At 38.1% G+C, this 14,898-nt stretch overlaps 1 long non-coding RNA gene across 6 annotated transcripts in view; it reads left to right on the top strand.

Moving 5' to 3' along the window:
* LOC144365040 (uncharacterized) overlaps nt 1-14,898 on the top strand; it is a 268,642-nt gene that overhangs the window by 180,445 nt on the left and 73,299 nt on the right. For 4 of the 6 annotated variants that reach the window (XR_013423320.1, XR_013423323.1, XR_013423318.1 and 1 more), the window contains one exon: nt 2,608-2,708. The exons of the other annotated variants lie outside the window; for them this stretch is intronic. This is a non-coding gene — a long non-coding RNA (uncharacterized LOC144365040). The remainder of the gene's footprint in view (nt 1-2,607; nt 2,709-14,898) is intronic. 6 annotated transcript variants of the gene reach the window in all.

Below are 14,898 nucleotides of genomic sequence, written 5' to 3'. Positions count from 1 at the left end.
GAGTTTCTGAATGTATAACGACCATAATGTGGGCTGCTTTCCCTAAGATACATCAATACAGATAGAGACAATCTCAAGCATTGTTAAAGACATGGAAAAACTAGAAGTCTCCTACGTTCTAGTGGGATTGTAAAATGGTGCAGCCACTTTGGAAAACGAGTTGGCAGTTTCTCAAACTGCTCGACCTAGAGTTAGCAAATGACCCAGAAACTCTATGGTGTATAGCCAAGCGAATTGAAAACATATGTCTATGTTTTCATAGAAGAGGAGGAGGAGGAGGAGGAGGAGGAGGAGGAGGAGGAGGAGGAGGAGGAGGAGGAGGAGGAGGAGGAGGAGGAGGAGGAGGAGGAGGAGGAGGAGAGGAGGAGGAGAGGAGGAGGAGAAGGGAAAAGAGGAGGAGAAGGAGAAGAAAGAAGAGAGAAAGGAAAACGTGTACACAAGTGTTTTTACCATTATTATTTACACTAGCCAAAAAATACAATAAACCCACATGTCAAGCAACTGATGAAAGAATAAAGTGCCACAAATCCATGCCATGAAATAGCATTCAGCCATAAAAAGGAATGAAATATTGAGAAATGCTTCAACATGGATGAGCCTTGAAAACACTGTGATAAATACACCAGCCAGATACCAAAGACCACATATTCTGTGATTATGTTTGTATGAAATACCCAAAATAGATAAACCCAGAGAGACAGAGTAAATAAACCCAGAGAGACAGAGTAGATTCATGGTTGCCAGGACCTGGGGGAGGAAAGGGTACAAGATTTCTTTTGGGAGAGGATTAAGATGTTCTAAATTTAGACAATGATGATACTTGTACAACTCTGTGGATAAGCGGAAAACCCATAAATTTACATTTTTAAAGGGGTAAATTGGAAGCCATTTAATTACATTTTATCCAAACTGTTAATAAAATAATAGAAAAGTATATTTAAATAAAAATATAACTGAGAAAGTATTTCTTTACCCTTTTCATTCAGAAACTGGATGGTTTTTAGAGTTCCCTTATGAAATTTCATTTGAATTTAAACGTCCAGTGATGTAGCCTAACAATATCGGTTATCACTGGGCCTATGAACCCTGTGAGTTACAACAATTAAGATTAACCAACATCACCAGAAAGGAAGAAATTCTTTTCACAATACTCAAACAGAGAAGAATTAATTAGGCCTGAAAATAAATGTTGAATATTCTTGCCCAATTGGAATGATCACCCAAGAACGCATCCACACAACGTATGGTGCAGTGAAAGCAGACAGCAATGTTCTAAGCCTTCTGAGGCATCTTTTCAGAAAATCAATTGGATGTTTTACTGATTTACTCTTAACAATCTCCAAATTGTTTGTGTTATGGTCAGGGAAGCTGGTGTATCCTTGTGGTTTATATAAGAGAAAATTATATCCAAACACTTCGTAGAAGAATAAAAAGAAAAGATTTTTAGCTTCACAAATTATAACATAATAAAATTATTTTTTCAATCTATGTGCTATAGGGATTTTACTGGAAACTTAATTTATTTTCCTTCGCTAAACATTGGTCTATCGCTTGTAGTCTCTTTCTGATTCAGTTATGAACCAAGGAACTTTCCGTAACAGTTCAGACTGTGATCAAAATGTTCTCTCCCATCCAAATTGTGAAGGAGAAGGTAGGCAAATAACAGAGAAAAATATTACATTCTGTCTCAGGAATCTTTTTGAGTAATATAAAAATTTTTCAGTAAAATGTAACAGGTTACCAAGGTGGTAATTTCATACTTGCTCTGAAACATTGAAAATATTGGAACATTTAAAATATAGGTGTTTGGCTGAAAGAAAAAGCTGGAATCAGTCCTAAATACTTTTTGGCAGGAAGAACAGGAGCTTGCTTCTTCAAATCTTGTAACGATGCCAAATGTTCTCTTTTCCATTGACTTTTCATTAAAAATGTTCACCTTCCAAGTGTAAAAAATAATAATAATTAATTAAAGGTAGTGTAACAAATGCTGTATATTTTTGCAGAAATTTTAGCAATGATTTTCATGCCAAACTGTCTCAACCATTTATGTGCTGTAGGAATGGAGCTATATTTTCTATAATCAGTTAAATGAATATATGAATCATCTTCCATAGATCTAAGTAGACTTAGACTTTTGAGGATTTTTGGTTTTGTTTTTAAAAAGAAGATTCTGTCCTTTCTCTTCCCTTTCCTTTTCTTTTTCAGATACACCTGTTACATTTTAACTACCACTCATCAAGCTTGATTCTATGTCTAAACAATCTTCTTCTAAGCATTTTGAATATCTGCTATCATATTTGATCCCCTAGTAGAATTCTGAAGATTACAAGTTTGTGACTTTGAAACAGGAAGTAGAACCTAGGTAATCATGACAGGTAAATTTTCCAAATGCAACTACCTGAGAGGAATGGAAACAATGGGAATGGCATGGAATTTATTTCTAAGAAAACCTGGAACCAAATCCTAACCCCATATCCCCTGTCCACCAGTTTTACAATCTTTTTTAACATTTTAATTTATCAGAAGTTAATTTTCTTTTTCCATAAAGTAAAATAAACACTATTTCTGTCAAAAGAAAATGTTAGCTCCCTTTTTTCCTTTTCTTAGAAAAATAGAGTTAAACTCAATCAACAGAAGAGGACCTGCCCAGCCTGTATCCCTCCGTGACTCCTGTGAGCTCCCCTTTCGGTACATGGTCATCTGTGAAGGTCAGTCTTCTAGGCCTTCTGTTCTATTGATCCTCTTTTAAGGATTTGTGCCACTTGTCACCAGACTTTTTGCTTTTTTAAAAAGTTAATCTTTAAATAATATATTCTTCTCTGATTAATAGTATTGCTTCTTTTTTTATAGAATCCATGACATTATTTTTTCCCAGTCATACAAAAGATACGGACGCTGCATCCTCTTTTTTTTGTGTGTGTGGTGTTTGTTAGTTTTATTTCCTCCCTTTGTGATGGCACCTTTCATTTTGTGGGACACTTACATGCCATACACATTATTCCTGTTATGATTGAAGCTCTAGTGACCATTGTATGAAAATTATAAAGGGCAGTTATGTAAGAAATCTGAATGAATGGAGAGGGAGCTTCCGGAGAAGCCCTGATTCTAAAAGGGCATACACACTAGAAAAGGACAAACAGATGAGGCTGACAAAGGACAAAGAAGGCGTTCACAAGGTTTTCATAGGTTCATGGTGATCTAGGAAGTGGAAGTCCATCATTTATGACCTTGGTATGTGGCACTCTCAGTTTTCCACACACTATCATTGTGAGAAAAGAATCTCTACACTGAAATCACTGTTCCTGACACTATAGTTGTGTGGTGCTATGATTTCTATCCCACCGCACACAGTGACTGCCCGAGAGCAGACCCTCATTAGAATGGAGAGCACTGAACCAATGACCAGGATTAACATTTCCGGAACTACATTGCTGTAAAAAGATACAAATTTGAGGAAATGTTAAATCAGTTCATTAAGAAGATCTCAAATGCGATTAAAGTTTAGGAAACCAAAGAGACCATAGAACAAACATCTCAAAAGAAGTGACACATTCAAAGAAGAAAGGAAGAATTCTAATTAGTAGGGGAAATGGAATTTTAACTTCAGAAGATTCTTTCCAAGCAACCGTATATCCACACGTATAATTCTGAGCAAATAGGCACAGAAATAATTCAAATAACCCCACCTGCTTCCAACCACATGCAGAAATATCTGGTTCCCATATCCAGTTTCTAATAGTTTTATGTTTATATTTTGCATTATGCTTTTCTCCCCCGTGAGATTTAAAAAGCTATATTTATAGTGGTATTTTATCATTGGTATTTAGTCCACCAAGTCTTCAATTTACTGAATAAACAAGCGAATTGAATGTTAAGCATTCTTAAAATAAATTTTATTTTTCCTTTTATTCCAAATAGATCAAAGATCTTTTCTCATAGGAGGGGGAGAAAAAGGAAAAAGTGTCCAGAGAACTCAGTGGAAACTTCTGATGAGGGAGAAGTTAAAGGACAGCTCCCTCCCTAACAAAAGCCCTGCCCTGAGCCATTAGGAACTGGTACAACAAGCAGTTCACTCTTCAGGTCAACCAGGGCCTTCTTAATGCTGTTCTGCATTTCTTTTGGCAACAAGCCACTTCATTTTAACATTTGACATCCTTGTTCCCTTTTGCCTAGCCCCATAAGTCACAGGACATTTTCCAGTGCCTGAAATAATCAATTCTGTTATCTTCCTTTCCCTTTACACAGATAGTAAGAATCTAGGAATTAGTCAACAACCTCACATACTCATATGCTACTTCCATACTGCCACCTCACATGCACTGCAACCCGAGAACTGAAACTTCAATGTCAATATCAAAGAAAATCATCCCTATGTCAAAGTCTATAAATCGACATTTTTGACATTGGGCTTATTTATAATGAAAAGAACAAATTAAAATAGAAAAATCAACAATGTTTTAGCAGGTAACATAAATTCAGCATTATAGCAAACTGTCTTAAGAGATTTTCATCCTAATGTTTGGTATTTTAGGAGTTCTCCGTGTCCTGAGGGCGATAATAGAAGATATGATCTCTGCCCCCATGAAATACGTCATCTGATTGGAGAAACAAAACTGTTGAAAGTTTTTAAAATTGTATAACAAGCGGAATTATATTCATAGAATTAGAGAACTAAATAAATGAATGGGTTAGGGGAAAGTATACTAGTTTGGAGAAGTAAAATATCACTTGGGCTGGACTGAATTTAGAAGACTTCACAAAGAAGAAGGGACTTGTGTTATGACTTGAATGACAGATGGGATTCCCAGAGGCAGAAAGAAAGTGGTACATTTCAGACCAGTAGGATTGGTTTAAACAAAACATAAAATCAGAGAAGTTCAAGGCAGATTAGGGAAGAGTTTAGTTGCTGTACAGTGCCGATGAAATGAGGAATTAGAGCTGTTTGCAAAGGTTCCTGTGATGGTCAAGGTCTTACATGGTCAGACGAAGCCATGTGGACTTCTGCTAGGCTGTGGAGAGTCACTGAGGTCTTTGAGGGGAGAATGACAGGATTGAAAGTGTTTTATGATCAACTTATCAGCAATATGAATGATAAATTGGCAATAAGAAAAGCTAGAAATAGGGTAAGTAACTAAAATTAAAAAGCCTCTATAAGAGGAGAAATAGGAAAAGATAATGAGACACTCAACAAGAATGGTGGCACCCATAGAAGGGAGAATGGGGGAAAGAAATGGAATCGAGATATTTTGCAAAAGGGTTGGCAAACATTGGTGACTAATAAGATCTGGGAGACAAAGGACAATATCCATGACATCAAACATAAGAGACTGAATAGAAGTGAAAGGTATGAAGACAGTGCCTCACATTTGTGCAGCACATTTACTATTAATTTGCAAAACATGTTCATACTGCAATTAAAGAAATGAAGTCTCTTGTTCCATTTGTAGGATGGAACCCAATGTTTTTTCAACTACCTACCAGACATTTCAAGGATGCTGCTAGGCTCGTGTCTCCCTGTGCAGATATGGAACATGCCTCTCTACAGCTTAGCATACTTACAGTGAATCATTTTTACTCCTATTGATCAAGCATGGAGGGCTAGGTAGGTGACAAAGACTGCATGGGATCATTCTGGATCACCCAAACCCAGAAATCTGGAATTAAAATCTAGAAGATTGCCAGCTCAGCTGCAAGTCCTAGAAATCTCAGCTGAATGGGACATTTTAGGGACTCTATGAAGGAAAACGTGCCAATAGAGTAAAAAAGAGGAAGAAGAAGAGGAGGAGAAGGAGGAGGAGGAGGAAGAAGAAGAAGAGGAGAAGGAGGAGGAGGAGGAGGAGAAGGAAGAGGAAGAGGAGGAGAAGGAAGAGGAGGAGGAGGAGGAAGAAGAGGAGGAGAAGGAGGAGGAGGAGAAGGAAGAGGAGGAGGAGGAAGAAGAGGAGGAGAAAGAGGAGGAAGAAGAGGAGGAGGAAGAGGAGAAGGAGGAGAATAAGAGGAGGAGGAAGAGGAGGAGGAGGAAGAGGAGGAGGAAGAAGAGGAGGAGAAGGAGGAAGAGGAGGAGGAGAAGGAAGAGGAGGAGGAGGAAGAAGAGGAGGAGAAGGAGGAAGAGGAGGAGGAGAAGGAAGAGGAGGAGGAGGAAGAAGAGGAGGAGAAGGAGGAAGAGGAGGAGGAGAAGGAAGAGGAGGAGGAGGAAGAAGAGGAGGAGAAGGAGGAGGAAGAAGAGGAGGAGGAAGAGGAGAAGGAGGAGAATAAGAGGAGGAGGAAGAGGAGGAGGAGGAGAAGGAAGAGGAGGAGGAAGAAGAGGAGGAAGAGGAGGGAGAGGAGGAAGAGGAGGAGGAGAAGAAGAAGAGGAGGAGGAAGAGGAGGAGGAGGAGGAAGAGGAGGAGGAGGAGGAGGAGAAGAAGAAGAGGAGTAGGAGGAGGAGAAGGAAGAGAGGAGGAGGAGGAGGAGGAGGAAGAAGAAGAGGAGAAAGAGAAGGAGGAGAAGAAGAGGAGGAGGAGGAGGAGGAGAAGAGGAGTAGGAGGAGGAAAAGGAAGAGAAGGAGGAGGAGGAGGAGGAAGAGGAGAAAGAGGAGGAGGAGAAGAAGAGGAGGAGGAAGAGGAGGAGGAGGAGGAAGAAGAGGAGGAAGAAGAGGAGAAGGAGGAAGAAGAGAAAGGAAGAAAGAGGAATGGAGGAGAGGAGGAGAAGGAGGGGCGATAATTGGCAGAGAAACAGAGAAAAGCAATGATGAGACTCTACAGTTGAAACCTGGGTGGACTAGTGTCTGCCTTGGTCTTGATTACTGACCTGTTTCTGGTTCCCTAGTTATACCCTACAGCACTTCTTAACTGTAGTTCTGTCAGATACTCATGTCCTTCTGCAAAAGTCCCCTTTTGCTTAAGCTAGTTTGACCTAAGAGCTACTCCCTACAACAAAATTATCCCTGGCAAAGAAATCTTCATCCTATCACCTCAGGGTATCCTGAACTGAAACAGAATAGCCAACAGAAAAAGCTGATTTTAGGAGTCAATAACAGAGGGAGAAGAAGGACAGTCTCCAACATGTTTATGCATCTAACACAGTACTGGAAATACAGGGCAGGTGTCAGGTTGATTAGTTGTCAGTAATTACAGATGATGGTTGAAATTCACCTGTGAGTTTGTGTAACAAGACAGAGAACCTTTGTATTATTCCTAAAGAAAAGGGAGACACCTTGGCAAACACCATGTTCCTGAATACCCTCTTTCTGGCCATCTAAAGACTGAGACTTGGAAGCTGTATGCCCCAAGTAAACTTGTCCTCCTCTTAGTTGATCTTGTTGGGTGTTCTGTTCATAGCAACAAAAAGCTAACTAAAACACATGTGGATCAACATGAATGTCCCCTGAGAAACCTAGCCACGTTAAGGGAACAATGAGAGCAAGCCTGGGGTACAGAGTCCTGGTGTATATTATCTTTTTTTTAAAGTAATTTATATTTTTTATTTTTTATTTTTTTATTGGTTGTTCAAAACATTACAAAGCTCTTGACATATCATATTTCATACATTAGATTAAAGTGGGTTATGAACTCCCAATTTTTACCCCAAATGCAGATTGCAGAATCACATCGGTTACACATCCACAATTTTACATAATGCCATATTAGTAACTGTTGTATTCTGCTACCTTTCCTATCCTCTATTATCCCCCCTCCCCTTCCCTCACATCTTCTCTCTCTACCCCATCTACGGTAATTCATTTCTCTCCTTGTTTATTTTCCCATTCCCCTCACAACCTCTTATATGTAATTTTGTATAGCAATGAGGGTCTCCCTTCATTTCCATGCAATTTCCCTTTTCTCTCCCTTTCCCTCCCATCTCATGTCTCTGTTTAATGTTAATCTTTTCTTTCTGCTCTTCCTCCCTGCTCTGTTCATAGTTGCTCTCATTATATCAAAGAAGACATTTGGTATTTGTTTTTTAGGGATTGGCTAGCTTCACTAAGCATAATCTGCTCTAGTGCCATCCATTTCCCTGAAAATTCCATGATTTTGTCATTTTTTAGTGCTGTGTAATACTCCATGGTGGATAAATGCCACATTTTTTTTAATCCATTCATCTATTGAAGGGCATCTGGGTTGGTTCCACAGTCTAGCTATTGTGAATTGTGCTGCTATGAACATCGATGTGGCAGTATCCCTGTAGTACGCTCTTTTAAGGTCTTCAGGGAATAGTCTGAGAAGGGCAATAGCTGGGTCAAATGGTGGTTCCATTCCCAGCTTTCCCAGGAATCTCCATACTGCTTTCCAAATTGGCCGCACCAATTTGCAGTCCCACCATCAATGTACAAGAGTACCCTTTCTCCACATCCTCGCCAGCACTTGTTGTTGTTTGACTTCATAGTGGCTGCCAATCTGACTGGAGTGAGATGGTATCTTAGGGTGGTTTTGATTTGCATTTCTCTGACTGCTAGAGATGGTGAGCATTTTTTCATGTACTTGTTGATTGATTGTATATCCTCCTCTGAGAAGTGTCTGTTCAGGTCCTTGGCCCATTTGTTGATTGGGTTATTTGTTATCTTATTATCTAATTTTTTAAGTTTTTTGTATACTCTGGATATTAGGGATCTATCTGAAGTGTGAGGAGTAAAAATTTGTTCCCAGGATGTAGGCTCCCTATTTACCTCTCTTATTGTTTCTCTTGCTGAGAAAAAACTTTTTAGTTTAAGTAAGTCCCATTTGTTGATTTTTGTTATTAACTCTTGTGCTATGGGTGTCCTATTGAGGAATTTGGAGCCCGACCCCACAATATGTAGATCGGAGCCAACTATCTTGAGGGACCCTGGCTTTGCTTGTGTACACTGGGCACTAGGGCCAGTTAGTGTTATTTGTAGAAAGCCGCTTTCTTGCATGTACACAAGGACAGTTGCTCCTTGGGATGCTGGTCAGACAAGTAAGCTAATGCTGATAATGTCACTATTTCTGCAGCCTAACACAAAAAACCCTCTGAGAGAGGACCGACATGGAACCCAGGTACTGTGGAAAGACTCCGTGTCACTCATCCACTGGCCATCACTGGCCAAAATACTGAGAGGGAGAGGAGGCACTGCTTGGTGAAGCAGCTTGAGGACAGAAGTTTTCCTCTTCAGCTTGTTGCCACTAAACTCTCTGGGAGCAGACACTTGTAAGCTTTCCCCAATAATTCATGACTCCTTTGCTTTCCCAGAACCTGCCCCATATCCCTTGCACAATTGGACCGTGGACATGACAACCTTGACAGAAAGGGGAAGAAAATGGGGTAGAAATGATCCAAGAGTTTACCAAGTGAAGTTTGCCAGTGAAGACCCTTTGAAATGAGCTAAAGGGAGAGGAGGAGCCATGCAATCCACAGCTATTTCTTTTGCCCTTTGTTGACACAAAAAATACTTACTTTGAAATAAAATGGACTTATATAAAACAAAGTTTATGCAAGAAGAGAGTGGCTTTATAATGAGAGCAGAAAATGTAAATGTGGGTTCAATATAGCAGCTTAGAGTCAAAATTTAAATTTTTATTTTAAGTATTACCTTTCTATGTCTCTATCTATAAAGATCTTCAAACCTCAAATGAACCAATCTCTTTTTCTCAGATAAGCTGAAGTTCTTTCTCCGTGAATCCTTCCCAGGCATTAACTACTAGTGGAGCAGAGAATCTGAAACTTGAAAAAAACATCAGTAAAGTAGTGAGGTCTTATACATGAAAAAATTTTTCAAGAATATCTCGAACAAATATCAAATTCAATGCTAATGTCTTAAGAATGCTTTTCATGCAAAATTTTAAAGTATTATGATCTGATAGTTAGGAACAAGCTTGACAAATTATTATAGTTTATATATGGTTCCCCCCCCCACACACACACAGAGCTACTATTAATGCAGGAATATTCACAGGTGAAATGATCATAATCTAATTACCTATAATCTAATCAATCTATCTTTGTTTTAATGAACTGTCGAGGTGGTAACTGTAGGCAGGTGGGGCAAATGGCTGAAAGAGGTGGGTCACTGATGACATGCCCTGGAATGATATATCTTCACTGTGTCCCTTTTCCTCTCTCCCACTGTGTGTTTACTGACCCCACCATAAGCTGAGTGTGTTCCCCATTCCTGGGTCCTTGCTTATTGTGTTCCATCACCTTAGACCCAGAACAACAGATGGAATTGACCGTCTATGGACTGATACTTCTGTGCCCCAAGTAAACTTGACCTCATCTTAGTTGATCTTGTTGGGTGTTTTGTTCACAGTAACAAAAAGCTAACTAAAACACATGTTGATCAACATGAATGTCACTCCATCCATAATACTCAGAGTGTACATGTTATATACAATGGAGCAAGGGAAAACAAATCATGTCTAAGTGCCAAGAAGCAAAGATTCCTCAACTTCTGATATTCATACCCCACCACAGCACTGAAAATATATCCACGCTTTTTGATCCTGAAAAAAAATATATCCATAAAATTCTCTAAAAATACTAGAACTAAATTTCAGGATCTATCTTAAAACAGTTTTCTTTCAAACCCCACTATTGTGTATAACTATAATGCACTTCAGAACTGCATGGAGCTCAACTAAATTGGATGTAATTCTGGTCTGTTCCATGTACTTCAGGAGAAATATGTCCTCTTTTAACAAATATATTGAACTTTAACTCAGGGACAGAATTGAAATTTTGTAAATAATATTAATGAAGTTCCCATATTTCCAAAGTAAAAGAACTTGTTTAAACCATAAAATAATCAAAGAGTTAATCTTGTTCGGATCTTATAGTAGTAAAACCCAATGGCAAGCGGTAAGTATGTTAATTTTCAAACTCTCAAGTCTCTTCTCAAACCACAAAGCCAGCAAACTAAAGGTAAACCAAACGGGCTGTTTGGTAAAGAGAGAAATGAACTATGCCTTTTGAAGTGTTTCCAGGGAAATGTGTTTAGCATATTTAAGTCCCAAGTGAGTTACAAAGGTTATTCATTCACAAGTGAGATAAATTCATAGCTGTCAAATTGTCTAGATTCTCTGTGTGATCACCAGGGCTTCAAATCATTTATTTTTTTTTTCTAGCAAAAGTTCAATATTTTCACAGCTTCAAATTTGATCGTACTTTATAATTTGGAAATAAAGAATTGCTTCTCTTCCTCACCTGCTCACTGAAGCAATAAAAGTCCATGAGTATATCAAAACGGTTTTCCTTTTTCATTGTATTTTGTTTCTTTTCAGAAAGCCAAATGTTTCTAAATTGGATGTTTCTTCCAGGTAACTAACGGGATATAATGAACAAAGTGTTTGGTTTCATCAAACAGACTGGGGTGTGGGGAACTATTCCAATTTACATTTTGCAGCATTTTATATTTAGTTATATATTTTCCGGAATAATTATAAATGAAATTGTTCAAAAGTCCCCCCAAATAATTTTTGCCTTTTTGTTTTCCTGATCTTTTCAAAACTTAATTTTAAATGTTTAGTAAAACTTAAATTAAGAGTTAAGAGGAAAGCAAAAGCCTTCAAGAAAGACAACCAAAATAGGTAAGAAGTAATACTTGACCCAACGTTTCATAGCAGGCAGAAAGGGGCTATGGCCTGGTTAACTTTATCAGGAATATAAAGGGAGCAGAGTCCAACTCCATCTCTTCTACTCTGAGAGGGAAGCGAAGACCTCAGTGTGCCCTGACCCAGCGCCCTAAAGCCAAGGTGTTTCCTTATACAGCTGAAGGAGAAAGAAAGCCAAAGCCAAATGGTTATGGATAACCAAATGGTTATGGATAACAGCTCTGCAAGTCCAGATAGTTCTGACTCTAGTGAGAATAGAGAACATTGCTCACATTTTGGATGACCTACTAAGTAGACTGCAAAACTAGAAGTGGTCCCTGCCTTCAAGAGACACCCATCTTTGGGAAGTTGGGACATACATGGAAAAGATGAAGTTACAATGCCCAAAAGCAAATGTGAAGTAAATTGAATGTGCCCCGGACTATCAATAACTGCTGGAGGAATTTGAAATGCAAGCCTCTGGAACAGTACAGAGGAAAGTGGATAAAAGAGAGGGGATGGTAGGAAATGGAATGCGTCCATGGAGTTGTGTAGGTTGGATGTGGCAAACTATAAATAGACCAGTTAGGTTTCTGTAAGGGATCCAGGCAGTACAAAGTTTGCAGGAGATTCATGTAGGACAAAACTAGGTCAGAACTAAATGAAGGAGGAGTTACAGAGTTTGGGAGATTTTGCAGAGCCTCTGAAAGCTTTTCTAGAAGGGCGTAATATATGAAGTTGTATTTTTAAAACTATTACTCAGGTGTCGATGTATAGGATGGAGAAAGGAAGAGATTATAGCAAAAGGGACACTTTAGAATGTTATAATAGATTTTAAATGACCATGATTTAGAATGGCGGTATGCCATGCAAATACGAAGGAAGAGATGAATAGCTAGTTTATCAAGTATTTACTAAATGTCAGACCCACTGCCAAACACTATAAAATACAGGAGTATGAAAGGAGGGATTTCAGACTGACAAAAGGTAATAGGAAGGATGAAGTCTAGGGTCCCTTTATGAGCAATAACATATTTTGCATACAAGAGGAGTATCTTTGAAGAATAATAGAACATTTATCCAGATAAATTCCACATTCACTTGAGATTCTGTTATAAATTCAGGTCACATTCAATTTTCTGTCATATAAATGTATAATTTTGCCCCATGAAAAAGCTTACACAAGTTCTTTAAAAAAATTAAATGTTGGGCTGGGTTTGTGGCTCAGTGTTGGAAGGCTTGCCTCACACATGTGAGAGGCTGGGTTCCGTCCTCAGAACCACATAAAAATAAAAAAATAAAGGTATTGTGTCCACTTACAACTAAAAATTATTTTTCAAAAAAGATCAAATGTTGTCTTCTGACATATTTCTCAACATCAGCCACTTTAGTTCAGGTGTCTCACGCTTCACTAATATGTGTGTTCTTTAATTATTTATAAGTCACATGACATTTTAATGATCTAAGGAAACTGGCTTTTAAGAGATTCTGTTGTAAATTACTCTGTAAACTGAAAGACCCTTTGGTGATATGACTGTATTTATTTTCAGAAATTAAAACTTTACTTATATCTTTACTGCATCTGTAGAATCGCATAAGTTCTTTTGCACAAAAAGTTGAATAACTCAGAGTCCAAAAGGAAAAAAACAAAGAAAGAAAGAAACGTGGGCAAGTGGAGCCTGGTTTGTTTAATGGAGCCAGATAGGTAGGAACAGTGCCTTTGTCTAAAGGCAAGGGTTGCTTTTAATTTATAGTTAAATATCATAAAATACATTTAAAACCACAATGAACTTTAAATTTTTTTAATATTTACTTTTTAGTTGTACATAATACCTTTATTTTGTTTATTTGTTTTTATGTGGTGCTGAGGATCAAACCCAGGGCCTCGCATGTGCTAAGCGAGCGCTCTACTGCTGAGCCACAACCCCAGCCCAAACTTTAAATTTTTAAGGAAATGAAACAATCCCTGGATTTAATTTTTAAAATATAATTATGAAAAATGATACAAAATTTTTCTATTTGTTTTTTTCCATCAATACTAAGTGCATAGCTTTAATTGTAATCTCCTTCAAATCCTTTTAAGGAAGCAGATGGGGTGTGTTAAGCCAAGTAAAAATAAATTTTAATTTATGCTCTGAGAGGGAAGTGAACTAAGAAATACCCAAACTGGGCACACTGTCTCATGCAGTGGACTTGAATAGTGAAAATGGGCAATGACATCTTACCAAGGGAATATGGATGCCATAAAACAGAGAATGTATCATTGCTGATGGGATATCAAGGGAAAGGGAAAAATCCTAGGAAAAAAAATGTTAGTGCAATGAAAATTCAAACATCCATTTTCTTCAGCCTAATATATACTGTTTGGTGAGTTTTATTTTTGATTTTTTGTTTGTTTGTTTGTTTTTGTTTAGAAGAGGGAGATCAAACCCAGGGGCACTTTACCACTGAGTTACAGCCACTCCTTCCTTCCCTCCTTCCTTCCTTCCTTTCTTTAATTATTTTGAGACAGGGTCTCAATAAGTTGCTGAGCCTGGCCTCAGATTTGCCTACCTCTTGCCTCTGCCTCCTGAGTCACTGGGGTTACAGGCTTGCATCACTGTGACTAACCTAACTGTGTTTCTTATAATTCAATGTGCTAAATTTCTGCCTGAGGGTTTTGCAGATAGGAGGGTGGTTAAATACTTAGGTTTAGTAGCCAGGCTTCTTAAGTTAGGTTCTCACCCAGGTACTAACTAGCCATGTGACTTTCTAACTTCCTTAAACCCCAGTGCTCAGAAAATGTAGATAAAGAATATCTATCCTATGGGTTTTTTATAAGGATTTTAAAAGATAGCATGCACATGAACTTAGCACAGAATTGGACCCACGATAAGGATTCAATACATTTTACCTATTATTATTATGTAGAGAGAAAGATATCTCTAATTTACTATCACATTACCTTCCAGTAGCAAATTTGCTCCTTCTTGTTTAGTTTTACTTGGCTTAACACACCCCATCTGCTTCCATAAAAAGGATATGAGGGAGATCACAGTTAAAGATATGACTTAGTATTGTTGGAAAAATAAAAATAGGAAATTTTCACCTACAATGTAAGAAACCGAAGTCAATATGATTGAATTTTTTTGTGTGTGTTTCCTGGCTTCAAGGGAAGGAACTGAAAATATTAAGCTATGCAAGTCATATTTTAAGGTAGTTATTCAGAAATAACAATAAAATGATGACATATTTGAATAGTACCTTCTAAACGTTTTCTTCCTGCCAAGTTGCATTTGTTTCTCACAAAAGTCTTGTGATTCTGTTGAACAGTTATGATACCTGCTTTTGCATATGAGGACAATAAGGCCCAGAAAAGACACACAGCTAAGAAGAAACA

The sequence above is a fragment of the Ictidomys tridecemlineatus genome, chromosome 6 (genome assembly GCF_052094955.1).
Source record: "Ictidomys tridecemlineatus isolate mIctTri1 chromosome 6, mIctTri1.hap1, whole genome shotgun sequence".
Lineage (NCBI taxonomy): Eukaryota > Metazoa > Chordata > Mammalia > Rodentia > Sciuridae > Ictidomys > Ictidomys tridecemlineatus.
This window is presented reverse-complemented; position numbering and strand designations above follow the sequence as displayed.